This window comes from Oncorhynchus kisutch, linkage group LG3 (assembly GCF_002021735.2).
Source record: "Oncorhynchus kisutch isolate 150728-3 linkage group LG3, Okis_V2, whole genome shotgun sequence".
In the NCBI taxonomy this organism is placed as follows: domain Eukaryota; kingdom Metazoa; phylum Chordata; class Actinopteri; order Salmoniformes; family Salmonidae; genus Oncorhynchus; species Oncorhynchus kisutch.
In genome coordinates, this window is record NC_034176.2 from 41,520,677 (window position 1) to 41,530,461 (window position 9,785).

The following is a 9,785-nucleotide window of genomic DNA, read 5'->3' on the forward strand; positions in this document are numbered from 1 at the left end:
TCAGTAGTCACTTCTGATTTCTTCTATTGTAATGCCAGCATAGCATGCCTATCTCGCACGCATCTCTTTCTCCCTTCCGGATCCCACAGCATCAGAAGTGACTTACATAAAGCGTTTACATTACTCTGGTCTAGTGCTGTAAGCTGATACGGCCCTGGACCCATCCTTACTGTAGCTCACCCTATGGGAGCCTGGGAGGTGTAGATCACACAACCCCAATCAGGCCTTTATTCCACAGACCTCTCAGAAATATATACATATGTGTGAGTGAATGAGTGAGAGAGACCTGGGATGCCACTGTCAGAGACTAGTCAAGGTGGTGAATGACCTCAGAATGAACACTGACGCTAAAAAGCTCTGTCTAAGTGCAGCCTTTGACACTAAAGATCATGATATCCTCATGAACAGACTCCAAAATTGGGTTGGCCTCACAGGCTCAGCACTAAACTGGTGTAGGACTTATCTGACAAATAGTGCAATAAAATAGGATCCATCTCATGTGGTGTCCCTCAAGGTTAGATTTGATCCTATACCATTTAGTCTATCTATACATGTTACCCCTTGGTAGTGTTATTAGGAAGCATGGTGTAAATGTTCTAAATGCTATGTTGATGATGCACATCTGTATAGACCCTGGTTTAATGTATCACTGGCATAAACATATTGATGGCACAAGACTTACAACAGCTAAACAAAGGCAAAACCAAGGTTCTGGTTATTGTTACTAAGGCCCATAGAGAGAGACTGATGGCACATATACATTATCTGGCACTAGATAAATCCCAGCTAGGTTTTAGCCTGGTGGGATGTTAGACTCTGTCATACACTTTGAGGACCACATACGAAATGTGACCAAATGGCCTTTTTATAACCTAGGAAATATTGCCAAAGTGTATCCGTTTCTCTGCCAGGCCAACACTGAGACTCACGCATGGTTTTATTACTAGCAGGCTTTATTGCTGCAATAGTCTCCTGTTTGGTCTCCCCCCAAAAAATATTAGCCAACTTCAACTGATTCAGAATGCAGACCAGAAAGAGAGCTCAGGGCTCCTGAGTGGCCCAGCTGTCTTAGACACTGCATCTCCGTGCTAGAGGCATCACTACAGACCCTGGTTCGATTCCAGGCTGTATCACAACTGGCTATGATTGGGAGTCCCATAGGGGGGCACACAATTGGCCCAGCGTTGTCTGGGTTAGGGTTAAGCCGGGGTATGTCGTCATTATAAGAATTTGTTCTTAACTGACTTGCCTAGTTAAATAAAATCACCTATTTTAAAGTCTCTGCATTGGTTGCATGTTAGTTTTAGAGTTTAAGCACTACATGGCCTGGCACCCAAATACATGTCTGATATGCTTTTAAGGTATGTGCCCGGTTGGTCCCTCAAATCTTCTGGCACTGGTCTTTTAGTTGTTCCAAAGGACAGCCTTTTGGGGAGGCTCATCTGTCGCTATGGTTCTGGCATTTGGAGCAGCCTGCCAGAGGATCTGAGGGCCTCAGAAATGTTTGACAAATTTAACAGCTTTTTAGCTTAGCTTTTAAGACTAGAAGCGCAGAGACAGTCATTTTAACTGCATATGAATTTAAAAATCGAAATATGTTTTTAGACTTTTGATATCACAAACTGAATGGGTTATAAGCAGTTTTAGGAGGACATGTAATTTTCTTGCTGGGTGTGCCAAAAAGTGACTTTTTCCACAAGTATTGACGTTGTGATTTCTATATAGTATCAGAAAGAGCAGATTGAGGTTTCTAAAACACTTACCTTTGCCAAATATGAAATTTTCCAAGAATAACAGTGAGCAGCAGATCACCTACAGTACAATTAGATAATGAAAATGCTATATTACATTTTTTACATGTATTTTTCCATAAGATTTTTTGTTGTTGTTGAAAATATTAGGTTTGAGATGCAAAAAAAAACAAATTTTTCATTTACAAAATGCTATATCCATTGTTAAGCTGGAATAGAATGTTTGTATCCTGTATATTTGACTGCGATACTGTATGTGGTTCTCACCTAGCCATCTTAAGATGAATGTACTTACTGTAAGTCACTCTGGATAAGATAATCTGTTGACTGAAGTGTCAAATGTTTCACATACAGATCTCATATTACAGTATTTAATAATAATTTAAAATATACAGTACCAATCAAGTTTGGACACCTACTCATTGAAGGGTTTTTCTTTATTTGTACCATTTTCTACATTGTAGAATAATAGTGAAGACATCAAAACTATGAAATAACACATTGAATCATGTAGTAACAAAAAAAAGGGTTAAACATTATTTTAGAATATTCAAAGTAGCCACGCTTTGCCTTGATTACCACTTTGCACAAAATTAGATCAGGTTATTGGTTACTGTTTGTTTACAACATTGCAATGTTGCATCTACATAAACCAAATCACATATAACTTTAAATAAACTTGATTCTCACAGAGAACTAAACATAATAAATTTTGTAAATATACTAAAACAACATGTATTCAATGTCTTAATGCAATACAACTTAAAATGATCATCATGCTAATGAAGAAAGGAGCAAAGACTGGATATTGTTTGACATTTTTATGTAGCTACAACATTTACACGTGAACACAATGGGGATGTTGATCTTATGATGTTTAAAGGGGCAACTACTGAATTTACATGAGCCAAGTGATACATGAGCAATAGCTTTCAACTATTGAAAGTTTAAAAGATTTAATAATTAAAACATCAAAAACTAAATCAAACCCAGTTCAGAACTATTGCCTTTTTGAGTGAACTTTGAAGATGGCGGCCCTATGGAAGTCTTTCATCCAAAATGCATGCACTGAAACAGCCTAGTGGTTAGAGCGTTGGGCCAGTAACCGAACGGTTGCTGGATCGTATCCCCGAGCTGTAGTTCTGCCACTGAACAAGGCAGTTAGCCCACTGTTCCCCGGTAGGCTGTCATTGAAAATAAGAATTTGTTCTTAAATGACTTGCCTAGTTAAACAGGACACAATATTTTGCTCCAGCCAAGCCTCAACACAATTTTATCAAACTAATTATGATATTCAATATAAACTGGGGACTTCATCACTAAGAAGTAGTCTAATAGTTGTCTCTTCGTCCTGACTCAGGTGTATTAGGCTTGGGTGGAAGAAAAGCAACATAAAATTGAGTTATCCCAAAAATAATTGTTAACTTACATCTCAAAGCCATGCATGCATGCAAGAAGTTGCACCGGTTGCACACATCTCTCTGTCCTCGGGTAGATTGAAGGCCTCAATCTTGGTTTTTGCCTTGTAACTGATTGCTTCTTGAAAGAGAGAAAGAACAACACATGAAGGTGAGCTAGCTACTAGTTTAAAACAATGAAAGATCTAATTGCTACAAAGAAGGAATGTAAGTACATTTATGAAAACAATTCATGCTTTTGCTTACCATGCTTATAGACACAAATGTATCGCTCAAAGAAGGTTGATGCATCCTCCTCCCAATACAGCATTTTCCAACACCACAGGTAGGGGAAGGGTAGCCATATGCAAGAGTGAAAAATATCATAACCTTAGTTAGCCAAGTAGCTAGCTAAGCAGTTCGCCATTCAGTGGCGCTGACACATTGAAACTCAAAAGTGTTTCACTATCTCATAAAGCATGACATTGTTAACTAGGCATCAATGAGCTAACAATTTTAAGTTCATTAGGAAGTTGAATTAATAAGTTAGACACTCACTGGCAAACTTTGATAGGTAGCTAGCTAGATTTCTTCGTTTCCATTTTCCAACAGATTTTTCGAATCCCCCTGATTGGTCGTCAACTGGTCTTAAAACGCATGTTTTCACCAGAAGCCGTTTCTGGTAACGTGGCAATAAATATTGTTGCCACAGATTCAAATAGAATCGTGAGAGAATATTTTGTCAGAAGAAAAAAAACTCTGGCGAACTGTTTGCCACTGGAATGCATATTATTGTTGAAAAAGGTTTGCTGCAGATTCACCATTATTGGCAAACTTCTGGCAACATTTTTTTGACACACTTGCAGGAAGTTTCATTTTTATAAGGGAAGTGATAGATTTTCAACAAATACATCTCTGTCATTTAACCGCCTCATGCCATGAGTTGATAGCGAAAAAACACAACAATGTCTTTCATAATTTCTTCAAACAATAAAAGCTAAATTACCAACAATTCTGAAAATTGATTGTTACATTACAGCCTTATTCTAAAACTGATTAAATGCAACATTTTCCCTTCAATCTTTTTTTTTACAAAAATACATTATTTACATAAGTATTCAGACCCTTTGCTTTGAGACTCGAATTTGAGCTCAGGTGCATCCTGTTTCCATTGATCAACCTTGGGATGTTTCTACAACTTCATTGGAGCCCACCTGTGGTAAATTCAATTGATTGGACATGATTTGGAAAGGCACACACCTGTCTATATAAGTTGACACTACATGTCAGAGCAAACACCAAACCATGAGGTTGAAGTAATTGTCCGTAGAGCGCCGAGACAGGATTGTGTCGAGGCACAGATCTGGGGAAGGGTACCAAAACATTTCTGCAGCATTGAAGGTCCCCAAGAACACAGTGGCCTCTATTTAAATGGAAGAAGTTTGGAACCACCAGAGTTCCTCTGTGGAGATGGGAGAACCTTCCAGAAGGACACCCATCTCTGCAGCACTCCACCAATCAGGCCTTTATGGTAGAGTGACCAGATGGAAGCCACTCCTCATTAAAAGGTACAACAGCCCGCTTGGAGTTTGCCAAAAGGCACCTAAAGACACTCAGACCATGAGAAACAAGATTCTCTGGTTTGATGAAACCAAGATTGAACTATTTGGCCTGAATGCCAAGCGTCACGTCTGAAAGAAACCAGGCACCAATCATCACCAGGCCAATACCATCCCTACGGTGAAGCATGGTGGTGGCAGCATCATGCTGAGGGGATGTTTATCACTGGCAGGGACTGGGAGAGAAGTCAGGATCGAGGGAAAGATGAACGGAGCAAAATGCAGAGAGCTCCATTGATGGAAACCTGCTCCAAAATGCTCAGGACCTCAGACTGGGGCAAAGGTTCAACTTCCAACAGGACAACGACCCTAAGCACACAGCCAAGACAATGCAGTAGTGGCATCGGTACAAGTCTCTGAATGTCCTTGAGTGGCCCAGCCAGAGCTCAGACTTGAACCCGATTGAACATCTCTGGAGACCCCTGAAAATAGCTGTGCAGCAACGCTCCTCATCCAACCTGACAGAGCTTGAGGATCTGCAGAGAAGAATGGGAGAAACTCTCCAAACTCAGGTGTGCCAAACTTGTAGCATCATACCCAAGAATTTAATCGCTGCCAAAGTTGCTTCAAGAAAGTACTGAGTAAAGGGTGTGAATACTTATGTAAATGTGACATTTCAGTTTTTGATTTGTATTAAATTTGCGATCATTTCTAAAAAACTGTTTTTGCTTTGTCATTATGGGATATTGTGTGTGGAAAAATTGAAGGGGTCTGAATACTGGAATGAAACTCTTCTTTTCATATTCTAATGTCCCCCGAGACAAACACAACCAAAGGATTATTTTTCTGATAGCATATATGCTATTTATTTATTAGACTGTTAAAATGTTGCAGTCAAAATGGCTACTCGTTGTCGTCGTAAGGGGAGGGGGGGGGTTAGCGAAGCCCGACGGTTTAAGTGTTGTCTTAGCCATATTATCTACTTTATTTATTTTATCCATTTTGCTGCATCAGTCTCATTTCTACAGTTATTTTACTATTGTTTTACTATTTGAATTTGATCTCTTAATTCATTTTTATTCATGTCTACCTTCGCTTTATATTTGCATAGAAACATGTGGCGTTTTATCTTTCTCACCTTTTATTATTTTATTGGTTATTTAAGCACATTAAAATGTCTTTGTCGTGAAAAAATGTGCCATGTAAAGAACGTTTGAGTTGATATTTAACACGGGTGAACTTCCTGCCTGGGGAACAAAGCACCTGTTACCTGTATGCAAACCAGAAATGTCATCGAGCCGTTTACAGTAAGAGGAAAGACAGAGCGAGAGTCTCAGAACTAAGTACCTGTTTATTGCTTCCCTGCCAGGAATGTACATAGGCATGTCATACAGTAAAGTATTCGGTCTTACAATAGCCATTAGCAGACAGTGGACACAGGCTCTGGAGGACTTGAGTTTGACACCCCTGGCCTACAGTTCCTTGCAAAAGTATTCGGCCCCCTTGAACTTTGCGACCTTTTGCCACATTTCAGGCTTCAAACATAAAGATATAAAACTGTTTTTTTGTGAAGAATCAACAAGTGGGACACAATCATGAAGTGGAAAGACATTTATTGGATATTTCAAACTTTTTTAACAATCAAAAACTGAAAAATTGGGCGTGCAAAATTATTCAGCCCCCTTAAGTTAATACTTTGTAGCGCCACCTTTTGCTGCGATTACAGCTGTAAGTCGCTTGGGGTATGTCTCTATCAGTTTTGCACATCGAGAGACTGAAATTGTTTCCCATTCCTCCTTGCAAAACAGCTCGAGCTCAGTGAGGTTGGATGGAGAGCATTTGTGAACAGCAGTTTTCAGTTCTTTCCACAGATTCTCGATTGGATTCAGGTCTGGACTTTGACTTGGCCATTCTAACACATGGATATGTTTATTTTTGAACCATTCCATTGTAGATTTTGCTTTATGTTTTGGATCATTGTCTTGTTGGAAGACAAATCTCCGTCCCAGTCTCAGGTCTTTTGCAGACTCCATCAGGTTTTCTTCCAGAATGGTCCTGTATTTGGCTCCATCCATCTTCCCATCAATTTTAACCATCTTCCCTGTCCCTGCTGAAGAAAAGCAGGCCCAAACCATGATGCTGCCACCACCATGTTTGACAGTGGGGATGGTGTGTTCAGGGTGATGAGCTGTGTTGCTTTTACGCCAAACATAACGTTTTGCATTGTTGCCAAAAAGTTCAATTTTGGTTTCATCTGACCAGAGCACCTTCTTCCACATGTTTGGTGTGTCTCCCAGGTGGCTTGTGGCAAACTTTAAACAACACTTTTCATGGATATCTTTAAGAAATGGCTTTCTTCTTGCCACTCTTCCATAAAGGCCAGATTTGTGCAATATACGACTGATTGTTGTCCTATGGACAGAGTCTCCCAACTCAGCTGTAGATCTCTGCAGTTCATCCAGAGTGATCATGGGCCTCTTGGCTGCATCTCTGATCAGTCTTCTCCTTGTATGAGCTGAAAGTTTAGAGGGACGGCCAGGTCTTGGTAGATTTGCAGTGGTCTGATACTCCTTCCATTTCAATATTATCACTTGCACAGTGCTCCTTGGGATGTTTAAAGCTTGGGAAATATTTTTGTATCCAAATCCGGCTTTAAACTTCTTCACAACAGTATCTCGGACCTGCCTGGTGTGTTCCTTGTTCTTCATGATGCTCTCTGCGCTTTTAACGGACCTCTGAGACTATCACAGTGCAGGTGCATTTATACGGAGACTTGATTACACACAGGTGGATTGTATTTATCATCATTAGTCATTTAGGTCAACATTGGATCATTCAGAGATCCTCACTGAACTTCTGGAGAGAGTTTGCTGCACTGAAAGTAAAGGGGCTGAATAATTTTGCACGCCCAATTTTTCAGTTTTTGATTTGTTAAAAAAGTTTGAAATATCCAATAAATGTCTTTCCACTTCATGATTGTGTCCCACTTGTTGTTGATTCTTCACAAAAAAATACAGTTTTATATCTTTATGTTTGAAGCCTGAAATGTGGCAAAAGGTCGCAAAGTTCAAGGGGGCCGAATACTTTCGCAAGGCACTGTATATACTGCAACCATTTCAATTTACCAGACCTCTGTTTGGAGTTAATCTGAGACTGGTTTAGATCTGGAAAACTCTAGCCAATCAAATACATGAATTGATCAGTTGAGTTCCATAGAGCTGCAAAAATAAGCAACAGACTCTGACCCTTGAGACCCAGAGTTTGACACCACTGGCCTACCTAACCAGTATGTTGCGTGACCCGCTTGTATACCCTGACTGTAGATTGTTCTGGACGAGAGCTTGTGTTTACTGTAAGTGACTAAGATGAAGATCAGTGCTTATAGAGGGGGCAGGACAGTGGACTCCTGTCCCTGGATTATGTGTTTCCCCCACCCCCTGACTGTGTGGGTTCTGTTGACTGTTTGCTGACTCATAGTTGACATAGGTGGGCTTGTATTTCTGTTTTCACGGAGGGTCGTCTGCATCTGTGCCGGAAAACCAGTGTACATTCAGTTCTCCAGTGCTGACCCACTGAACTGCACATAGTCACCGTGACATGGGAAGAGAGAGTGTGTCTGTGTGCTTAGTATCTATAAAATAGAGAGTGTGGGGGCATCCTGAGGTAGAAACAATACACACACACACACACCCCTACACATACAAAATGATCTTCCCTGGCCTGAGAGCAGGAAAGGAAATCGATAGCTATTAGGAAGCACTTCCAGTACAGTATCATCTTCCCTAGGTCCTTACATGTGCTAGCTATAAGCTGTTACTGTAAGACCTAATAAAAGCAGCGATATCTCTATTGGCTTGGTCATATGCCATTACTGGAATAACTCAAAAGTTATTACATAGTTTTGTTTTTCTCACAATTCGGTAAAAGCTATTTACTGAGAATAAATGACAAAGCCAATTTCTGGAACATTCTGTTTTGTATTTGTACAAAAAAAAAAAAGCTAGGATAGACACTCTCAAAATACCCAGCATGAACAGAAAAAGTGAAGAAGCTGTCTTGACCGTACCCTGACCCAGACACGTGAGATCGGAATAGAGAGAATACAGCAAGAAATGATCGATTGGATTTTGGAGCTGAGGGTAAGGAACACAATGACCGAGTCTTTGTTTTTAGTTTACTCAGAGAGGACACGGAGATATATCAAGACATACCACTCAAGGAGAGTTAATAGCGGTGTGACTGGAGGCTGTGCTATTTTTAAGACGGGGACATCATGCACTTGGACCCCTCTGAAGCAAGAAAACAAATACGTTTTTGACGAGCTGGATGCAGATAAAAATCCGTAGAAATAATAGAATCTCTATGGATGATGTTCTCCATTGTGATGTCATGTGTTCTGATGTTCTCTGTTGTAATACTGCATCATGTCTTCTGATGTTCTCTGTTGTGATGTCATGACTTCTGATGATGTGTTGTGATGACATGTCTTCTGATGTTCTCCATTGTGATTTCATGTCTTCTGATGTTCTCTGTTGTGATGTCCTGTCTTCTGATGTTCTCTGTTGTGATGTCCTGTCTTCTGATGTTCTCTGTTTTGATGTTATGTCTTCTGATGTGTTGTGATGACATGTCTTCTGATGTTCTCCATTGTGATTTCATGTCTTCTGATGTTCTCTGTTGTGATGTCCTGTCTTCTGATGTTCTCTGTTGTGATGTCCTGTCTTCTGATGTTCTCTGTTTTGATGTTATGTCTTCTGATGATGTGTTGTGATGACATGTCTTCTGATGTTCTCCATTGTGATTTCATGTCTTCTGATGTTCTCTGTTGTGATGTCCTGTCTTCTGATGTTCTCTGTTTTGATGTTATGTCTTCTGATGATGTGTTGTAATGACATGTCTTCTGATGTTCTCCATTGTGATTTCATGTGTTCTGATCTTCTCCATAATGGCAAGTGTTTTTGTGATCTTAATTTTGATGTCATGTATTATGATGTTCAATGTAGTGATGTCAATTCTTTCCGATGACATGTTGTGATGCATAGTTCAGATTATCTGATGATGTCAGCTGCCAGCTGTGG

At 40.0% G+C, this 9,785-nt stretch overlaps 1 long non-coding RNA gene across 1 annotated transcript; it reads right to left on the reverse strand.

Annotated features, from left to right (window-relative positions):
* Positions 1–2,557: 2,557 nt before the first annotated feature.
* LOC109872441 (uncharacterized) lies at positions 2,558–3,519 on the reverse strand. Its single transcript, XR_002252457.2, has 3 exons — positions 3,416–3,519; positions 3,181–3,290; positions 2,558–2,935 (listed from the first exon to the last, which is right to left on the reverse strand). It is a non-coding gene; the product is annotated as an uncharacterized LOC109872441 (long non-coding RNA).
* Positions 3,520–9,785: the final 6,266 nt, after the last annotated feature.